Source organism: Leuresthes tenuis, unplaced genomic scaffold (assembly GCF_036924035.1).
Source record: "Leuresthes tenuis unplaced genomic scaffold, fLeuTen1.0.hap1 SCAF_6, whole genome shotgun sequence".
Classification (NCBI taxonomy): Eukaryota; Metazoa; Chordata; class Actinopteri; order Atheriniformes; family Atherinopsidae; genus Leuresthes; species Leuresthes tenuis.
Window position 1 is genome coordinate 29,395,918 of NW_027325360.1, and position 21,180 is coordinate 29,417,097.

Sequence of the window (21,180 nt, forward strand, 5' to 3'; positions counted from 1 at the left end):
AGGCATTCGCACCTTTTTTTTTTACCCATTTTTCATGAATTATGGATGGACATTCACACCTTCTTGCAGCCGAACACCTCCTCTCCCGCTTATGATCATGTGCGGTTTGATATTCGAAAATTTACTTTCTTGTTTTAAAGCAATTATTGATGGACATTCAAACCTTCTTTTTGATGGTGTATAGTCGGGCTTTCGAGCCTTTTCTTCCCGGTTTTTACAAACCATGGTCGGACTTTCACACCTTCTTGTAGCCGAACAACTCCGCTCCCGCTATTGATTGTGTACAGTCGGGTATTTTAACCTTTTCTTACCCGCTTTTTACAAACTATGGTGGGACATTCAAACCTTCTTGTATCCGAAAACCTCCGCTCTCTCTTTTGATCATACATTGTCGGACATTCGCACCTTTTCTTACCCGCTTTTTACAAACCATGGTCGGACTTTCACATCTTCTTGTAGCCGAACACATCCGCTCCCGCTATTGATTGTGTACAGTCGGGTATTTTAACCTTTTCTTACCCGCTTTTTACCAAGTATGGTCGGACATTCACACCTTCGTACAGCGGAACACCTCCGCTCCCTCTTTTGATGGTGTATGTTCGGGCATTCAAACCTTTTCTTACCCGCTTTTTCCAAACTATGGTCGGCTATTCACAGCTTCCTCTCCACTATACTTGTATGGTGGGATATTCACACCCACTTGCATCCGAAGACCTCCGCCCCAAATTTTGTTGATATTTAGTCGGACATTCGCACCTTACCCGCTTTTGGCAAACTATGGCCTTCTTGCAGCCAAACAACTCTGATCTTGCTTTTGATGATGTAAGGTTGGGCATTCAGACCTTGCTTCACCTGCTTTTCACCAAATATAGTCGGACATTCACACCTTCTTGCAGCCGAACACTTCCGTTCCACCTTTTAGTGTTCTATCAAACGTTTTTTTTCACCGCATTTTATACATTATGGTTGGAAATTTTCAACCACTCTCATCCGAAGACCTCTCCTCCCGCTTTTGTTAATATATTTGAACTTTAGTTTGACATTCAAACCTTCTTGCAGCTGAACCACCTCCGCACCCTGTTTTGATCATATATGGTCTGGCTACTACCTTTTCTTACCCGTTTGTGAGTAATTATGGCTGGACATTCACACCTACTTGCAGTCGAACACAACCTCTCTCGCTTTTGATGATGTATGGACCGGCATTTTTACCTTTTCTAACACATTTTTCAGCAATTATGGTCGGAGATTCACACCTACTCACAGCCGAACAACTCCGCTCCCGCATTTGATGATGTATAGTCGGGCATTCTCACCCTTTCTCATCAGCTTTTTGCAAATTATGATCTGACATTCACACCTACTTGCAGTCGAACAGCTCTGCTCCCGCTTTTGATTATATTTGGTTGGATATTCGAACCTTTTCTTAACTTCTTTTTACATATTTTGGTTGGACGTTCACACCTTCTTGTAGCCGAACACTTCCACTCCTGCTTTTGATGATGTATGGTTGGGCATTCACACCTTTTTTTTGCCCATTTTTCAGGAATTATGGGTGGACATTCACACCTTGCAGCTGAACACCTCCTATCCCACTTATGATCAATTGCGGTTTGATTTTCGAAAAGTTTCTTTCATGTTTTCTAGCAATTATTGATGGACATGTAGACCTTCTTGCAGCTGAACACCTCCGCTCCCGCTTTTGATCATACATTGTCAGGCATTCGCACCTTGTCTTACCCACTTTTTACAAACTTTAGTCGAACAGTCACACCTTTTTGCAGCCGAACACCACCTCTCCCGCTTTTGATGATGTATGGTCCAGCATTCTTACCTTTTCTAACACATTCTTCAGCAATTATGGTCGGACATTCACACCTACTCAGAGCCGAACATCTCCGCTCCCGCATTTGATGGTGTATAGTCGGGCATTCTCACCCTTTCTCATCAGCTTTTTACAAATTATGATCTGACATTCACACCTGCTTTTGATAATGTATTATTTGGCATTCGCACCTTTTTTTTTACCCATTTTTCATGAATTATGGGTGGACATTCACACCTTCTTGCAGCCGAACACCTCCTCTCCCGCTTATGATCATGTGTGGTTTGATATTCGAAAATTTACTTTCTTGTTTTAAAGCAATTATTGATGGACATTCAAACCTTCTTTTTGATGGTGTATAGTCGGGCTTTCTAGCCTTTTCTCCCCGTTTTTTACAAACCATGGTCGGACTTTCACACCTTCTTGTAGCCGAACAACTCCGCTCCCGCTATTGATTGTGTACAGTCGGGTATTTTAACCTTTTCTTACCCGCTTTTTACCAACTATGGTCGGACATTCACACCGTCTTACAGCGGAACACCTCTGCTCCCGCTTTTGATGGTGTATAGTCGGGCATTCAAACCTTTTCTTACCCGCTTTTTACAAACTATGGTGGGACATTCAAACCTTCTTGTATCCGAAAACCTCCGCTCTCTCTTTTGATCATACATTGTCGGACATTCGCACCTTTTCTTACCCGCTTTTTACAAACCATGGTCGGACTTTCACATCTTCTTGTAGCCGAACACATCCGCTCCCGCTATTGATTGTGTACAGTCGGGTATTTTAACCTTTTCTTACCCGCTTTTTACCAAGTATGGTTGGACATTCACACCTTGGTACAGCGGAACACCTCCGCTCCCTCTTTTGATGGTGTATGTTCGGGCATTCAAACCTTTTCTTACCCGCTTTTTCCAAACTATGGTCGGCTATTCACAGCCTCCTCTCCACCATACTTGTATGGTGGGATATTCACACCCACTTGCATCCGAAGACCTCCGCCCCAAATTTTGTTGATATTTAGTCGGACATTCACACCTTACCCGCTTTTGGCAAACTATGGCCTTCTTGCAGCCAAACACCTCTGATCTCGCTTTTCATGATGTAAGGTTGGGCATTCAGACCTTGCTTCACCTGCTTTTCACCAAATATAGTCGGACATTCACACCTTCTTGCAGCCGAACACTTCCGCTTTTAGTGTTCTATGAGGCATTCACATATTTTTTTTCACCGTATTTTATAGATTATGGTTGGAAATTCTCACCCACTCTCATCCGAAGACCTCTCCTCCCGCTTTTGTTAATATATAGTCGGGCATTCGAACCTTTTCTTACCCGCTTTTTACAAATTATGGTCGAACATTCACACCTACTTGCAGCTGAATACTTCCGCTCCACCTTTTAGGTATGTATGGTTGGCATTTGCACCTCTTTTTATACTGATTGCTGAAGATTAAGTTGTTCTTTCTCAAACTACACATTTTTTTAATTGTTGAAACTTGATTTGAAGTGGATAAATAAGGAGGACAAACAGTTTTAAGTCAGGCTGATAGAAGGAATTAATTTTATAGCAAAATCTGTATTTCGTCATATGTCGAGAGATGCTTATTGCTGAAGAAGTTCTTTCTCATTCTACAAAGTACAACGTTGTTTATCGTTGAAACTTGATTAGACATGAATAAATATGAAGGACAAAGCAGTCTTAACTTGGTTTGAGTTAATGAATTCGTTTTATAGGAGAATCCGAATTCGTGCATAACTCATAAAATAGAGCTTATTTTCGGATTCCTGAAGAATGAGTCTGGTTCTTTCTCATAATACAAAGTTTGTTGTTTATTGTTGAAACTTCATCAGAAGTGAAGAAATAAATGAATGCCTATCAACAAATGTGGGATCTAAACTCTAGTGCTTCCTCTAAAATAATTTCCTTTCTCAATTTAGAAATGTGTGTGTGTAAGTCACAACACCCGTGACACCAAAACGGCTTTCTTTTCTCTACACTCTGCACTATGAGCACACACACCAAATCAGAAAGGCTTTTTTCTCTCTTTTCTACATTATGGACTGTGGGGACACAAAACCGCTCTCTCTCTTTTTTTTTTTTTATCGTGTGCCAGGGCGTTGTCTCACGTATTAGATTATGCTTAAGATACGAATGGGTTTATCAGTCACATCAGAATCCATACATACTGATCCTCCCGTAATAAAATGGTCGGATCTTATCAAACACACTTTGTTTCTTGTGACAATCAAGTCAGCGAAACAGCGTATACACGTCAAGACACTGAATCAAGTTTGCCACAAGAACTCATAAGTTTGGCAGTATTGCTCTGCCGTCAGCAATCATACACCCATTTTATTTTCGTGAGACATGTGCAAGCACCTGTTCATCTACTGTTCTATCACTATGAATTAGTGATCTATTATCAATAAGGATACTTCTACAACTACTATCAAAGTATGTCCGGACTTCTTATGTTGTCAGTTGCTATATATGAATAAGTGGGTAGCTACTGACAAGCATTAAGCATGTCACACAGCCCAAACATATAACATTTCAGGACACACCACACAGTTAACAACCACCGTGAAGCGTGTCAAAGCCCAAACATGTAACATTCAACAGGACACTTACACAACACATTCAAATCAAACAGTCAGACAACATACAAGAACATATACCCCAGCCGGCATTGCTCCCTGCCTATTTTCGTACAGCACACTATGTGTGCGCACACCTTTATTCACAAACTCTTCAACTTATACTCTTTTACCGAAGCTGCTACAGCTCGATTGGCTGAATACCCTTTGATCCTATTTCGGTGAATTTGACATCTGCCTTACATATAACAGATTAGCGGTTTAGCAGTTTTAATTTAGTTTGAGTGAAGGAATTCATTTTATAGCAAAATCCGAAATCGTGAAGAACTCATGAAAGTAAGCTTATTCTCGGATTCCTGAAACTTTAGATTTGCTCTTTCTTTTACTGCAAAGTACAACGTTGTTTTTTTTGTTTAAATCTTTCTAGACATGGTAAATATTAAGGACAAAGCAGTTTTCACATAGTTTGACTGAAGGAATTCATTTTATAGATAAAATCCCAAGAGTCTGCTGAGAAAAGAGAGTGAATGCGAAGTAGACTTTAACACGGCTATGGGAGCGAGCCGAGTGTGGGCTAACCGGGAGAATTGCTTGAAAGAAACGCGACACCGAATGAGCGATCAAAACAAAGCCTCAATACGGGATTGTCGTGGTGTTTTTGTTGCTGCCTTGTCTTTTGCACAGAGTAAAAGACAAGGCAGCCATCGAATAGGGCCCGATTGTTCCTAGTTGGTCAGCCGAGGAGCAAGGGGGGGGGGGGGGGAGCAAGCGTCTCAACCAAGCAAAGCTCACCATGGGGAAGGTGGCTATGCCAACTAGCCTGATGCCCTGCTCCCGCAGTGACGGATAATCGTACTCTGGTTTCTCTTCATAACGTACAAGTCTTTCGCCTTTTACTAAAGATTTCTGTGGAGAGCAGCACTAATGAGTTGTTTCTATTTTTGGCAGGCTTTACCTTTGCGGGTGAAGCCCTTTCTGTCTGTGCAAAAGAAATCTTCTTACTGTGCAGAGTGACTTCTCTGAGTAGAGTCGCCTTACTTGTTGCGACTGTGCCGATGTTCGAAGCTGGAGTGCAAAGTTGTTGCTTGAATGGTGCTTGCTGGAGCGTGCGGGATTGCAAAGTTATACCATTTAAAAGGGCTGAAGAGTGCTCAGTGCAGCGGGTGGGCGACACTCTGGCCACCTTGAAAACCGAGGTTACATCCACTACCAGGGGCAGCCCAAGTTCTGCCGCAAGTGTGGTGAGCATGGGCACCTGGTTGAGGCTTGTACCAAGGTGTTATGTGGGAAGAGCAGAGAAATTGGGCAAACTTTTGGAGAGTGTCCAAATGGCAGGAAATGTAATCTCTGTGGAGAATTAAATCACCTCTTCAGAGATTGCCCTAAATCTTTTGCCAACAAATTAAAGACGGTAAAGCCACAGTCAAGCCAACAAAGAGAAGGACCAAAGGTGGCAGTTGGTGAACAAAGTGAAGAGGTTGACCCAATAAATTCAAACTTCCCGCCAAAAGCTTGGATTGGAAGTGAGGAGCAAAAAGGGGAGGGGCCTGTAGAGGCCTCACCACTCAGTGTTGAAGTCTGTGAGAATTCACAGGCAGAGGGTGGAGCTACGCTAAATGAGGAGGAAGAGCAGACAGGTGAGTCTAGTGAAGATACTCACCTCCCCGAAGGTCAACAGCCGAAGAGGACGGCATCTGAGCCTCTGATTCCCCAGTGGTATCAGAGAAGAGGGGAAGGGTTAGGTCCCTTTCAGACAGTTCTTCAGTGGAAGAACCTAGAGTCTTCCCCTCCGACTCACCAAATGAGGTCTCCTTTTTAACTTCAGCTCTGCAATCAACCCCCAGGGACTCAAAGTTAAATGCAACATTGCGTCAGAGGCCAACACCGAGAGTCCGAAAGGGAAATATAGATCACCCTACTCACTTTTCACCTAAAGAAATGAAGGAAGAGCTAGTTTCCCAAGAAATAACCTGTGTGTAATTTGTTTTGATAACTTAGAAAAACGAAAATGACATACCTACTTTCCTTTATGCTTTTAATGGTTCTCACCTTCTCAACACTAAATGTGAGAAGTGTGAAATCAAAGACAAGAGCCCAGAGTATTTTATCCTTCTTAGACTCCATAAAATCATAGACAATGGGAGGAAATGTGGCCCCATTTATTGATATGGAGTGGCTCAAATCAAAATAAAAATGATGGTGTGGCCATTCTAATTAAAAATCCGCATGTTCTGGTGAAAGGTAGCACAGTGGTGAGAGACGGACGGGCACTTTTAGCACACTTGAATTTTATGGGGCAAGACTTTAACCTCTTAAATATTTATGGTTTCAATGGAAAAAATGAAAGGTATGACCTTTTAGAAGATATACAGCTTTACATGCTAGGGCAAGTACCTTTAGTTGTAGGAGGGGATTTTAACTGTATCTTGAGCAGGAAAGATAGAAAAAGAGCAGGGGTAGATTTTAAAGTGGATAAGACTTCGATTTTACTTCAGGGCATATGCAGGGATTTTAAGCTTACTGACTGTTTTAAAACCATGCATCCCAGAGAGGAGGGCTTCACCTGGTTTAGTCATGATGGCACCAGAGCCTCTCGCATTGATTATTTCTTTACTAGAGATTGCCCACCCACTGATGTTAGATTAACCCCTGTTTTCTTTTCAGACCACCTTATGCTCTCCTGCACCCTTTCACCCCCTTCTGGTGTGACGGTAGGAAGTGGTCTGTGGAAACTCAACTGTTCCCTGTTGGAGGATGAAATCATAGTCAGTCAGTACAGGGAATGTTATAAAGAGTGGCAGACCCTTCAAGACCTCTACGAAACACATGCACAATGGTGGGAAATGGTGAAGGAAACGACCCAGACTTTTTTTAAACAGCAAGGTAAACGTAAAAAAAGGAAAGAGAATAGATGTATGATGGGACTACATAAACGCTTACAGCGCTACTTTAAACTAAATCAGTGTGGCATAGACTTTAAAGAAGAAATCAAAGATGTCAAAAAGGAAATGTCAGTTTTAGCAGAAATAAAGAGTAAAGGAATTTTTGTAAGAAGCAGGGAGCAGGAAATTGAGGAAGGTGAAAAAGAAAGAAAGTTATAAATAAAAAGGAGTGTATTCAAAATCTAAAAAGAGAAGATGGGTTTTTAACAAAATCCACACAAGAGATGATTGAAACTGTACATACCTTTTATAGTAACATGTACAAAGAGAAACCAGTGCACTTGGAAACATCGGCAGAAATCTTAAAATTCGTTGACAAAACCGTAAAAGAGAATGCACACTTGACACAGAATTTTACTGCTTTAGAGTTAAAAAAATGCCTAACAGGTTTTAAGAGAAGTCGAGCTCCGGGTTTAGACGGGCTTCCTGCATAATTCTATCTGACCTATTGGGACCTTTTATCATCAGACATTTTAGATGTTTTTAAAGATTTTGAAAAACTCGACCGACTGCCTGACAGTTTTAGAGTGGGAATAGTGACTCTACTTTATAAAAAAAAATGATAAGACTGACCTAAAGAATTGGAGGCCCATCACACTTTTAAACTTTGACTGTAAACATTTTAGCAAGGTTTTAGCGACACGGATGTCCTCTGTTTTAGAGGAGGTAATTCACCCAGACCAAGCTTGTGCCATCTCAGGGAGACAACTCACCGACAGCCTCGTACTGATTCGAGACATCATTGATTACGCTAGAGACAGAAACACCCTTGTCATCTTAAATTTAGACTTTGAAAAAGCATTTGATCGGGTCTCGCATCAATATCTCTTTCAGGTGTTGCAGCCATCGAAAAGGGCCCGATTGTTCCTACTTGGTGAGCTTTGCTTGGTTGAGACGCTTGCCCCCCCCCCCCCTGCTCCTCGGCTGACCAAGTAGAAACAATCTATTCGATGGCTGCCTTGTCTTTTACTCTGTGCAAATGACAAGGCAGCCACAAACATCACGGGAACACCGTATTGAGGCTTTGTTCTGACCACTCATTCGGTGTCGCGTTTCTTTCAAGCAATTCTCCCGGTTAGCCCGCACTCGGCTCGCTCCCAGAGCCGTGTTAAAGTCCACTTCGCATTCACTCTCTTTTCTCAGCAGATTAAAAGAAAGTTTCATCTTGGGCTCCCTGAAACTTCCATCCTGCACCGCTGTTTGCTTTTTCACAAGAGCAGAGGAGAGCGCACCGTTCCCAGCGGCACTGCAGTACCGGGTCGAGGCTTGGAGTGAACGGAGCAAGCTTCTTTTTCAACTCCTATTCTTAAAAATCCATTTAATATGTTGTCCTCGTATAGAGGACATATTAAACTGATAAGAACAGATACTACACTTGATCTTAGCCAAAAGGCCGAGAAGCGATAACTGTCCACTGTTTCAGGTCCGAGGGCCCTTGCTGGCACAATGCGCACTTGTAGCAGTGTTCTTTTTATGGCCATAGGTGGCCAGAGTGTCACGTTGCACCTCCGCCCACCCGCTGCACTGAGCACTCTTCAGCCCTTTTAAATGGTATAACTTTGCACTCCCGCATGCTCCAGCAAGCACCATTCAAGCAACAACTTTGCACTCCAGCTTCGAACATCGGCACAGTCGCAACAAGTAAGGCGACTCTACTCAGAGAAGTCACTCTGCAAAGTAGCAAGATTTCTTTTGCACAGACAGAAAGGGCTTCACCCGCAAAGGTAAAGCCTGCCAATAATAGAAACAACTCATTAGTGCTGCTCTCCACGGAAGTCTTTAGTAAAAGGCGAAAGACTTGTATGTTATGAAGAGAAACCAGAGTACGATTATCCGTCACTGCGGGAGCAGGGCATCAGGCTAGTTGGTATAGCCACCTTCCCCATGGTGAGCTTTGCTTGGTTGAGACGCTTGCCCCCCCCCCCCCTCCCCTTGCTCCTCGGCTGACCAAGTAGGAACAATCGGGCCCTATTCGATGGCTGCCTTGTCTTTTACTCTATGCAAAAGACAAGGCAGCAACAAAAACACCACGAGAATCCCGTATTGAGGCTTTGTTCTGACCGCTCATTCGGTGTCGCGTTTCTTTCAAGCAATTCTCCCGGTTAGCCGACACTCGGCTCGCTCCCATAGCTGTGTTAAAGTCTACTTCGCATTCACTCTCTTTTCTCTGCAGACTCTTGGGATTTTATCTATAAAATGAATTCCTTCACTCAAACTATGTTAAAACTGCTTTGTCGTTCATATTTACCATGTCTAGAAAGATTTAAACAAAAAAAACAACGTTGTACTTTGCAGTAAAAGAAAGAGCAAATCTAAAGTTTCAGGAATCCGAGAATAAGCTTACTTTCATGAGTGCTTCACGATTTCGGATTTTGCTATAAAATGAATTCCTTCACTCAAACTAAATTAAAACTGCTAAACCGCTAATCTGTTACATGTAAGGCAGATGTCAAATTCACCGAAATAGGATCTAAGGGTATTCGGCCAATCGAGCTGTAGTAGCTTCGGTAAAAGAGTATAAGTTGAAGAGTTTGTGAATAAAGGTGTGCGCACACATAGTGAGCTGTAGGAAAATAGGCAGGGAGCAATGCCGGCTGGGGTATATGTTCTTGTATGTTGTCTGACTGTTTGATTTGAATGTGTTGTGTAAGTGTCCTGTTGAATGTTTGGGCTTTGACACTTCACTGTGGTTGTTAACTGTGTGGTGTGTCCTGAAATGTTATATGTTTGGGCTGTGTGACATGCTTAATGCTTGTCAGTAGCTACCCACTTATTCATATATAGCAACTGACAACATAAGAAGTCTGGACATACTTTGATAGTAGTTGTAGAAGTATCCTTATTGATAATAGATAAACTAATTCATAGTGATAGAACAGTAGATGAACAGGTGCTTGCACATGTCTCACGAAAATAAAATGGGTGTATGATTGCTGACGGCAGAGCAATACTGCCAAACTTATGAGTTCTTGTGGCAAACTTGATTCAGTGTCTTGACGTGTATACGCTGTTTCGCTGACTTGATTGTCACAAGAAACAAAGTGTGTTTGATAAGATCCGACCATTTTATTACGGGAGGATCAGTATGTATGGATTCTGATGTGACTGATAAACCCATTCGTATCTTAAGCATAATCTAATACGTGAGACAACGCCCTGGCAAACGATAAAAAAAAAAGAGAGAGAGAGCGGTTTTGTGTCCCCACAGTCCATAATGTAGAAAAGAGTGAAAAAAGCCTTTCTGATTTGGTGTGTGTGCTCATAGTGCAGAGTGTAGAGAAAAGAAAGCCGTTTTGGTGTCACGGGTGTTGTGACTTACACACACACATTTCTAAATTGAGAAAAGAAATTATTTTAGAGGAAGCACTAGAGTTTAGATCCCACATTTGTTGATAGGCATTCATTTATTTCTTCACTTCTGATGAAGTTTCAACAATAAACAACAAACTTTGTATTATGAGAAAGAACCAGACTCATTCTTCAGGAATCCGAAAATAAGCACGAATTCGGATTCTCCTATAAAACGAATTAATTAACTCAAACCAAGTTAAGACTGCTTTGTCCTTCATATTTATTCATGTCTAATCAAGTTTCAACGATAAACAACGTTGTACTTTGTAGAATGAGAAAGAACTTCTTCAGCAATAAGCATCTCTCGACATATGACGAAATACAGATTTTGCTATAAAATTAATTTCTTCTATCAGCGTGACTTAAAACTGTTTGTCCTCCTTATTTATCCACTTCAAATCAAGTTTCAACAATTAAAAAAAAATTGTAGTTTGAGAAAGAACAACTTAATCTTCAGCAATCAGTATAAAAAGAGGGTAACAAAAGGTGCAAATGCCAACCATACATCACTAAAAGGTGGAGCGGAAGTATTCAGCTGCAAGTAGGTGTGAATGTTCGACCATAATTTGTAAAAAGTGGGTAAGAAAAGGTTCGAATGCCCGACTAAATATTAACAAAAGCGGGAGGAGAGGTCTTCGGATGAGAGTGGGTGAGAATTTCCTACCATACAAGTATGGTGGAGAGGAAGCTGTGATTGGCCGACAATAGTAAAAAGCAGGTGAGAAAAGGTGCGAATGTCAAAACATACATGATCAAAACAGGGAGCGGAGGTGTTTGGCTGCGACAAGGTGTGAATGTCCACCCATAATTAATGAAAAACGGGCAACAAGTAGGTTCGAATGCCACACCATACATCATCAAAAGCAGGAGTGGATGTGTTCGGCTTCAAGAAGGTATGAATGTCCATCAATAATTGCTATAAAACATGAAAGAAAATTTTCGAATATCAAACCGCACATAATCATAAGCGGGAGAGGAGGTGTTCGGCTGTGAGTAGGTGTGAATCTCCAACCATAATTGCTGAAAAATGTGTTAGAAAAGGTATGAATGCCGGTCCATACATCATCAAAAGCGGGAGAGGTGGTGTTCGGCTGCAAGTAGGTGTGAATGTCCAGCCATAATTACTCACAAATGGGTAAGAAAAGGTAGTATTGCCAGACCATACATGATCAAAACAGGGAGCGGAGGTGGTTAAGCTGCAAGAAGGTGTTAATGTCCGACTAAAGTTTGTAAAAAGCGGGTAAGAAAAGGTTCGAATGCCCGACAATATATGATCAAAAGAGGGAGCGGAGGTTTTCGGCTGAAAGAAAGTCTGAATGTCCAACCATAATTTGTAAAAACCGGGGAAGAAAAGGCTCGAAAGCCCGACTATACACCATCAAAAGCTGGAGCGGAGGTGTTCAGCTGCAAGAAGGTCTGAATGTCCATGAATAATTGCTAGAAAACATGAAAGAGAATTTTCGAATATCAAACCGCACATGATAATAAGCGGGAGAGGAGGTGTTCAGCTGCAAGAAGGTGTGAATGTCCACCCATAATTACTGAAAAATGGGTAAGAAAAGGTGCGAATTCCCAACCATACATCATCCAATGCACGAGTGGATGTGTTCGGCTACAAGAAGGTTTGAATGTCCGACCATAGTTTGTAAAAAGCGGGTAAGAAAAGGTTCGAATGCCCAAACATACACCATCAAAAGAGGGAGCGGAGGTGTTCCGCTGTAAGAAGGTGTGAATGTCCGACTATAGTTGGTAAAAAGTGGGTAAGAAAAGGTTGAAATACCCGACTGTACACAATCAATAGCGGGAGCGGAGTTGTTTGGCTACTAAAAGGTGTGAAAGTCCGACCCTGGTTTTAAAAAGCCGGTAAAAAAAGGTTCGAATGCCCGAACATACACCATCAAAAGAGGTAGCGGAGGTGTTCCGCTGTAAGACGGTGTGAATGTCTGATCATAGTTGGTAAAAAGCGGGTAAGAAAAGGTTAAAATACCCGACTGTACACAATCAAAAGAGGGAGCGGAGTTGTTCAGCTAAGAGAAGGTGTGAAAGTCCGACCATGGTTTGTAAAAAGCGGGTAAGAAAAGGTTCGTATGCCCGAATATACACTATCAAAACCGGAAGCGTAGGTGTTCGGCTGCAAGAAGGTGTGACCGTCCGACCAAAGTTTGTGAAAAAGCAGTTAAGAAAAGGTTCGAATATCTAACCAAACATAATCAAAAGCGGGAGCAGAGCTGTTCGACTGCAAGTAGGTGTGAATGTCAGAGAATAATTCGCAAAAAGCTGATGAGAAAGGGTGAGAAATCCCGACTATACACCATCAAATGCGGTAGCGGAGTTGTTCGGCTGTGAGTAGGTGTGATTCTCCAACCATAATTGCTGAAAAATGTGTTAGAAAAGGTAAGAATGCCGGTCCATACATCATCAAAAGCGGGAGAGGTGGTGTTCGGCTGCAAGTAGGTGTGAATGTCCATTAATAATTGCTTTAAAACATGAAAGAAAATTTTCGAATATCAAACCTTACATGATCATTAGCGGGAGAGGAGGTGTTCAGCTGCAAGAAGGTGTGAATATCCACCCATAATTACTGAAAAATGGGTAGGAAAATATGCGAATGTCCAACCATAAATCATCAAAAGCAGGAGTGGAGTTGTTCAGCTACAAGAAGGTATGAAAGTCCAACCATGGTTTGTAAAAAGCGGGTAAGAGAAGGTTCGAATACCCGAATATATACCATCAAAAGCGGAAGCGGAGGTGTTCGGCTGCAAGAAGGTGTGAACGTCCGACCAAAGTTTGTAAAAAGCAGTTAAGAAAAGGTTTGAATATCCAACCGAACATAATCAAAAGCGGGAGCAGAGCTGTTCGACTGAGAGTAGGTGTGAATATCAGATCATAATTTGCAAAAAGCTGTTGAGAAAGGGTGAGAATGTCCGACTATACACTATCAAATGTGGGAGCGGAGGTGTTCGTCTGTGAGTAGGTGTGAATGTCCGACCATAATTGCTGAAAAATGTGTTAGAAAAGGTAAGAATGCCGGACCATATATCATCAAAAGCGGGAGAGGTTGTGTTCGGCTGCAAGTAGGTGTGAATGTCCAGCCATAATTACTCTCAAACGGGTAAGAAAAGGTACTATTGCCAGACCATATATGATCAAAAGAGGAGCGGAGGTTTTCGGCTGCAAGAAGGTCTGAATGTCCACCCATAATTACTGAAAAATGGGTAAGAAAAGGTGCGAAAGCCCAACCGCACATGATCATAAGTGGATGAGAAGGTGTTCGACTGCAAGTAGGTGTGAATGTAAGATCATAATTTGTAAAAAGCGGGTAAGAAAGGGTAAGAATGCCCAACCATAAATTATCAAAAGCGGCAGCAGAGTTTCGGCTGGTATTTATCAATGTCTAGATAGATTTCAACAAAAAACAACGTTGTACTTTGCAGTAAAAGAAAGTGCAAATCAAAAGTTTTAGGAATCCGAGAATAAGCTTATTTTCATGAGTTCTGCACGATTTCGGATTTTATGTATAAAATGAATTCCTTCACGCAAACTAAGTTAACACTGCTTTGTCCTTCATATGTACCCATTTCTACATATATTTCAAGCATAAACTTCCTCATACTACCCTGAATGAGAAAGAGCCACACTTGTGATTAAGCCATACGCCCCTTTTGAGGAGTTCTGCATGGTTTGGGATTTTATCTATAAAATTAATTCCTTCACTCAAACTATGTTAAAACGGCTTTTACCTTCATATTTATCAATGTCTCGATAGATTTAAACAAAAAAACAACGTTGTACTTTGCAGTAAAAGAAAGAGCCAATCAAAAGTTTTAGGAATCCGAGAATAAGCTTATTTTCATGAGTTCTGCGCGATTTCGGATTTTATGTATAAAATGAATTCATTCACTCAAACCAAGTTAAAACTGCTTTTTCATTCATATTTATCAATGTCTAGATCGACTTCAACAAAGAACAACATTGTATTTTGCAGTAGAAGAAAGAGCAAAACTGAAGGATCAGGAATCCGAGAATAAGCTTATTTTCTTATGGGCAAGTGGGAACTGCTTTGTCCTTCATATTTATCAATGTGTAGATGGATTTCAACTTCTTCTACTGCAAAGTCCAATGTTTTTCTTTGTTGAAGTCGATCTAGACATTGATGAATATGGAAGGACAAAGCAGTTTCAACTTGGTTTGAGCAAAGCAATTCATTTTATAGCAAAATCCGAAATCGTGCAGAACTCATGAAAGCAGGCTTATACTCGGATTCCTGAAACTTTAGATTCTAGACATGGTAAATATGAAGGACAAATCAGTTTTAACATAGTTTGAGTGAAGTAATGCATTTTATAAGCAAAATCCCAAATCATGCAGAACTCACGAAAAGCTTTTTCTCGCTTTTCACTGCTTTTTACAAACTTTGGTCGGACGTTCACACCTTCTTGCATCCGAACACCTCCGCTTCCGCTTTTGATGATGTATATTCGGGCATTCGAACCTTTTGTTACCCGCTTTTTACAAACCATTGTCGGACTTTCACACCTTCTTGCAGCCGAACACCACCTCTCCCGCTTTTGATGATGTATGGTCCAGTATTCTTACCTTTTCTAACACATTTTTCAGCAATTATGGTCGGACATTCACACCTACTCACAGCTGGACACCTCCGCTCCCGCTTTTGATCATACAATGTCGGGACATCGCTTCTTGTCTTACCAGCTTTTTACAAACTTTGGTCGAACATTCACACCTTTTTGCAGCTGAACACCTCCGCTCCCGCTTTTGATGATGTATAGTCGGGCTTTCGAGCCTTTTCTTACCCGGTTTTTACAAATTATGGTTGGACATTCAGACCTTGCAGCCGAACACCTCCGCTCTCTCTTTTGATCATACATTGTCGGGCATTCGCACCTTGTCTTACCCGCTTTTTACAAACTATAGTCAGACATTCACACCTTGCAGCTGAACCTCCGCTCCCTGTTTTGATCATGTATGGTCTGGCAATACTACCTTTTCTTCCCCCGTTTGTGAGTAATTATGGCTGGACATTCACACCTACTTGCAGTCGAACAGCTCTGCTCCCGCTTTTGATTATGTTTGGTTGGATATTCGAACCTTTTCTTAACTGCTTTTTACAAACCATGATCGGACTTTCACACCTTCTTGTAGCCGAACAACTCCGCTCCCGCTATTGATTTTGTACAGTCGGGTATTTTAACCTTTTCTTACCCGCTTTTTACCAACTATGGTCGGACATTCACACCGTCTTACAGCGGAACACCTCCGCTCCCGCTTTTTATGGTGTATAGTCGGGCATTCGAACCTTTTCTTACCCGCTATTTACAAACTATGGTAGGACATTCAAACTTTCGTGTATCCGAAAACCTCCGCTCTCTCTTTTGATCATACATTGTCGGACATTCGCACCTTTTCTTACCCGCTTTTTACAAACCATGGTCGGACTGTCACACCTTCTTGTAGCCGAACACATCTGCTCCCGCTATTGATTGTGTACAGTCGGGTATATTAACCTTTTCTTACCCGCTTTTTACCAACTATGGTTGGACATTCACACCTTCGTACAGCGGAACACCTCCGCTCCCTCTTTTGATGGTGTATGTTCGGGCATTCAAACCTTTTCTTACCCTTTCTCATCAGCTTTTTGCAAATTATGATCTGACATTCACACCTACTTGCAGCTGAACACCTCCTATCCCACTTATGATCATGTGCGGTTTGATTTTCGAAAAGTTTCTTTCATGTTTTCTAGCAATTATTGATGGACATGTAGACCTTCTTGCAGCTGAACACCTCCGCTCCCGCTTTTGATCATACATTGTCAGGCATTCGCACCTTGTCTTACCCACTTTTTACAAACTTTAGTCGAACAGTCACACCTTTTTGCAGCCGAACACCACCTCTCCCGCTTTTGATGATGTATGGTCCAGCATTCTTACCTTTTCTAACACATTCTTCAGCAATTATGGTCGGACATTCACACCTACTCAGAGCCGAACACCTCCGCTCCCGCATTTGATGGTGTATAGTCGGGCATTGTCACCCTTTCTCATCAGCTTTTTACAAATTATGATCTGACATTCACACCTGCTTTTGATAATGTATTGTTAGGCATTCGCACCTTTTTTTTACCCATTTTTCATGAATTATGGGTGGACATTCACACCTTCTTGAAGCCGAACACCTCCTCTCCCGCTTATGATCATGTGCGGTTTGATATTCGAAAATTTACTTTCTTGTTTTAAAGCAATTATTGATGGACATTCAAACCTTCTTTTTGATGGTGTATAGTCGGGCTTTCGAGCCTTTTCTTCCCGGTTTTTACAAACCATGGTCGGACTTTCACACCTTCTTGTAGCCGAACAACTCCGCTCCCGCTATTGATTGTGTACAGTCGGGTATTTTAACCTTTTCTTACCCGCTTTTTACCAACTATGGTCGGACATTCACACCGTCTTACAGCGGAACACCTCCGCTCCCGCTTTTTATGGTGTATAGTCGGGCATTCGAACCTTTTCTTACCCGCTTTTTACAAACTATGGTAGGACATTCAAACCTTCTTGTATCCGAAAACCTCCGCTCTCTCTTTTGATCATACATTGTCGGACATTCGCACCTTTTCTTACCCGCTTTTTACAAACCATGGTCGGACTTTCACATCTTCTTGTAGCCGAACACATCCGCTCCCGCTATTGATTGTGTACAGTCGGGTATTTTAACCTTTTCTTACCCGCTTTTTACCAACTATGGTCGGACATTCACACCTTCGTACAGCGGAACACCTCCGCTCCCTCTTTTGATGGTGTATGTTCGGGCATTCAAACCTTTTCTTACCCGCTTTTTCCAAACTATGGTCGGCTATTCACAGCTTCCTGTCCACCATGGTGGAATATTCACACCCACTTGCAATTTTGTTGATATTTACTCGGACATTCGCACCTTACCCGCTTTTGGAAAACTATTGCCTTCTTGCAGCCAAACACCTCTGATCTCGCTTTTGATGATGTAAGGTTGAAGGTTGAAATTCTTACCCACTCTCATCCGAAGACCTCTCCTCCCGCTTTTGTTAATATATAGTCGGGCATTCGAACCTTTTCTTACCCGCTTTTTACAAATTATGGTCGAACATTCACACCTACTTGCAGCTGAATACTTCCGCTCCACCTTTTAGGTATGTATGGTTGGCATTTGCAAAGCTTTTTATACTGATTGCTGAAGATTAAGTTGTACTTTCTCAAACTACAACATTTTTTTATTTGTTGAAACTTGATTTGAAGTGGATAAATAAGGAGGACAAACAGTTTTAAGTCAGGCTGATAGAAGGAATTAATTTTATAGCAAAATCTGTACTTCGTCATATGTCGAGAGATGCTTATTGCTGAAGAAGTTCTTTCTCATTCTACAAAGTACAACGTTGTTTATCGTTGAAACTTGATTAGACATGAATAAATATGAAGGACAAAGCAGTCTTAACTTGGTTTGAGTTAAGGAATTCGTTTTATAGGAGAATCCGAATTCGTGCATAACTCATAAAATAGAGCATATTTTCGGATTCCTGAAGAATGATTCTGGTTCTTTCTCATAATACAAAGTTTGTTGTTTATTTTTGAAACTTCATCAGAAGTGAAGAAATAAATGAATGCCTATCAACAAATGTGGGATCTAAACTCTAGTGCTTCCTCTAAAATAATTTCCTTTCTCAATTTAGAAATGTGTGTGTGTAAGTCACAACACCCGTGACACCAAAACGGCTTTCTTTTCTCTCTTTTCTCTACACTCTGCACTGTGAGCACACACACCAAATCAGAAAGGCTTTTTTCTCTCTTTTCTACATTATGGACTGTGGGGACACAAAACCGCTCTCTCTCTTTTTTTTTTTTTATCGTGTGCCAGGGCGTGTTCTCACGTATTAGATTATGCTTAAGATACGAATGGGTTTATCAGTCACATCAGAATCCATACATACTGATCCTCCCGTAATAAAATGGTCGGATCTTATCAAACACACTTTGTTTCTTGTGACAATCAAGTCAGCGAAACAGCGTATACACGTCAAGACACTGAATCAAGTTTGCCACAAGAACTCATAAGTTTGGCAGTATTGCTCTGCCGTCAGCAATCATACACCCATTTTATTTTTGTGAGACATGTGCAGGCACCTGTTCATCTACTGTTCTATCACTATGAATTAGTGTTCTATTATCAATAAGGTTACTTCTACAACTACTATCAAAGTATGTCCGGACTTCTTATTTTGTCAGTTGCTATATATGAATAAGTGGGTAGCTACTGACAAGCATTAAGCATGTCACACAGCCCAAACATATAACATTTCAGGACACACCACACAGTTAACAACCACAGTGAAGTGTCAAAGCCCAAACATTCAACAGGACACTTACACAACACATTCAAATCAAACAGTCAGACAACATACAAGAACATATACCCCAGCCGGCATTGCTCCCTGCCTATTTTCCTACAGCTCACTATGTGTGCGCACACCTTTATTCACAAACTCTTCAACTTATACTCTTTTACCGAAGCTGCTACAGCTCGATTGGCCGAATACCCTTAGATCCTATTTTGGTGAATTTGACATCTGCCTTACATGTAACAGATTAGCGGTTTAGCAGTTTTAATTTAGTTTGAGTGAAGGAATTCATTTTATAGCAAAATCCGAAATCGTGAAGCACTCATGAAAGTAAGCTTATTCTCGGATTCCTGAAACTTTAGATTTGCTCTTTCTTTTACTGCGAAGTACAACGTTGTTTTTTTTGTTTAAATCTTTCTAGACATGGTAAATATGAACGACAAAGCAGTTTTAACATAGTTTGAGTGAAGGAATTCATTTTATAGATAAAATCCCAAGAGTCTGCAGAGAAAAGAGAGTGAATGCGAAGTAGACTTTAACACGGCTATGGGAGCGAGCCGAGTGTCGGCTAACCGGGAGAATTGCTTGAAAGAAACGCGACACCGAATGAGCGGTCAGAACAAAGCCTCAATACGGGATTCTCGTGGTGTTTTTGTTGCTGCCTTGTCTTTTGCACAGAGTAAAAGACAAGGCAGCCATCGAATAGGGCCCGATTGTTCCTAGTTGGTCAGCCGAGGAGCAAGGGGGGGGGGGGAACAAGCGTCTCAACCAAGCAAAGCTCACCATGGGGAAGGTGGCTATGCCAACTAGCCTGATGCCCTGCTCCCGCAGTGACGGATAATCGTACTCTGGTTTCTCTTCATAACATACAAGTCTTTCGCCTTTTACTAAAGACTTCCGTGGAGAGCAGCACTAATGAGTTGTTTCTATTATTGGCAGGCTTTACCTTTGCGGGTGAAGCCCTTTCTGTCTGTGCAAAAGAAATCTTGCTACTTTGCAGAGTGACTTCTCTGAGTAGAGTCGCCTTACTTGTTGCGACTGTGCCGATGTTCGAAGCTGGAGTGCAAAGTTGTTGCTTGAATGGTGCTTGCTGGAGCATGCGGGAGTGCAAAGTTATACCATTTAAAAGGGCTGAAGAGTGCTCAGTGCAGCGGGTGGGCGGAGGTGCAACGTGACACTCTGGCCACCTATGGCCATAAAAAGAACACTGCTACAAGTGCGCATTGTGCCAGCAAGGGCCCTCGGACCTGAAACAGTGGACAGTTATCGCTTCTCGGCCTTTTGGCTAAGATCAAGTGTAGTATCTGTTCTTATCAGTTTAATATGTCCTCTATACGAGGACAACATATTAAATGGATTTTTAAGAATAGGAGTTGAAAAAGAAGCTTGCTCCGTTCACTCCAAGCCTCGACCTGGTACTGCAGTGCCGCTGGGAACGGTGCGCTCTCCTCTGCTCTTGTGAAAAAGCAAACAGCGGTGCAGGATGGAAGTTTCAGGGAGCCCAAGATGAAACTTTCTTTTAATCTGCTGAGAAAAGAGAGTGAATGCGAAGTGGACTTTAACACGGCTCTGGGAGCGAGCCGAGTGCGGGCTAACCGGGAGAATTGCTTGAAAGAAACGCGACACCGAATGAGTGGTCAGAACAAAGCCTCAATACGGTGTTCCCGTGGTGTTTGTGGCTGCCTTGTCTTTTGCACAGAGTAAAAGACAAGGCAGCCATCGAATAGATTGTTTCTACTTGGTCAGCCGAGGAGCAGGGGGGTGGGGGGGGGGGGGGGGGGGGGGGGGGGGGGGGGGGGGGGGGGGGGGGCAAGCGTCTCAACCAAGCTCACCAAGTAGGAACAATCGGGCCCTTTTCGATGGCTGCAACACTTGAAAGAGATATTGATGCGAGACCCGATCAAATGCTTTTTCAAAGTCTAATTTTAAGATGACAAGGGTGTTTCTGTCTCTAGCGTAATCAATGATGTCTCGAATCAGTACGAGGCTGTCGGTGAGTTGTCTCCCTGAGATGGCACAAGCTTGGTCTGGGTGAATTACCTCCTCTAAAACAGAGGACATCCGTGTCGCTAAAAC

At 42.0% G+C, this 21,180-nt stretch overlaps 5 non-coding genes across 5 annotated transcripts; 3 read left to right on the top strand and 2 right to left on the bottom strand.

Moving 5' to 3' along the window:
- Window positions 1–5,277: 5,277 nt before the first annotated feature.
- Window positions 5,278–5,391, top strand: LOC140310614 (U5 spliceosomal RNA). The gene has a single exon (XR_011916668.1). It is a non-coding gene; the product is annotated as a U5 spliceosomal RNA (small nuclear RNA).
- Window positions 5,392–8,588: 3,197 nt separating this feature from the next.
- LOC140310391 (U2 spliceosomal RNA) lies at window positions 8,589–8,772 on the bottom strand. Its single transcript, XR_011916467.1, has one exon. It is a non-coding gene; the product is annotated as a U2 spliceosomal RNA (small nuclear RNA).
- Window positions 8,773–9,080: 308 nt separating this feature from the next.
- Window positions 9,081–9,194, bottom strand: LOC140310536 (U5 spliceosomal RNA). Its single transcript, XR_011916595.1, has one exon. It is a non-coding gene; the product is annotated as a U5 spliceosomal RNA (small nuclear RNA).
- Window positions 9,195–19,947: 10,753 nt separating this feature from the next.
- LOC140310537 (U5 spliceosomal RNA) lies at window positions 19,948–20,061 on the top strand. The gene has a single exon (XR_011916596.1). It is a non-coding gene; the product is annotated as a U5 spliceosomal RNA (small nuclear RNA).
- Window positions 20,062–20,369: 308 nt separating this feature from the next.
- On the top strand, window positions 20,370–20,553 carry LOC140310469 (U2 spliceosomal RNA). The gene has a single exon (XR_011916537.1). It is a non-coding gene; the product is annotated as a U2 spliceosomal RNA (small nuclear RNA).
- Window positions 20,554–21,180: the final 627 nt, after the last annotated feature.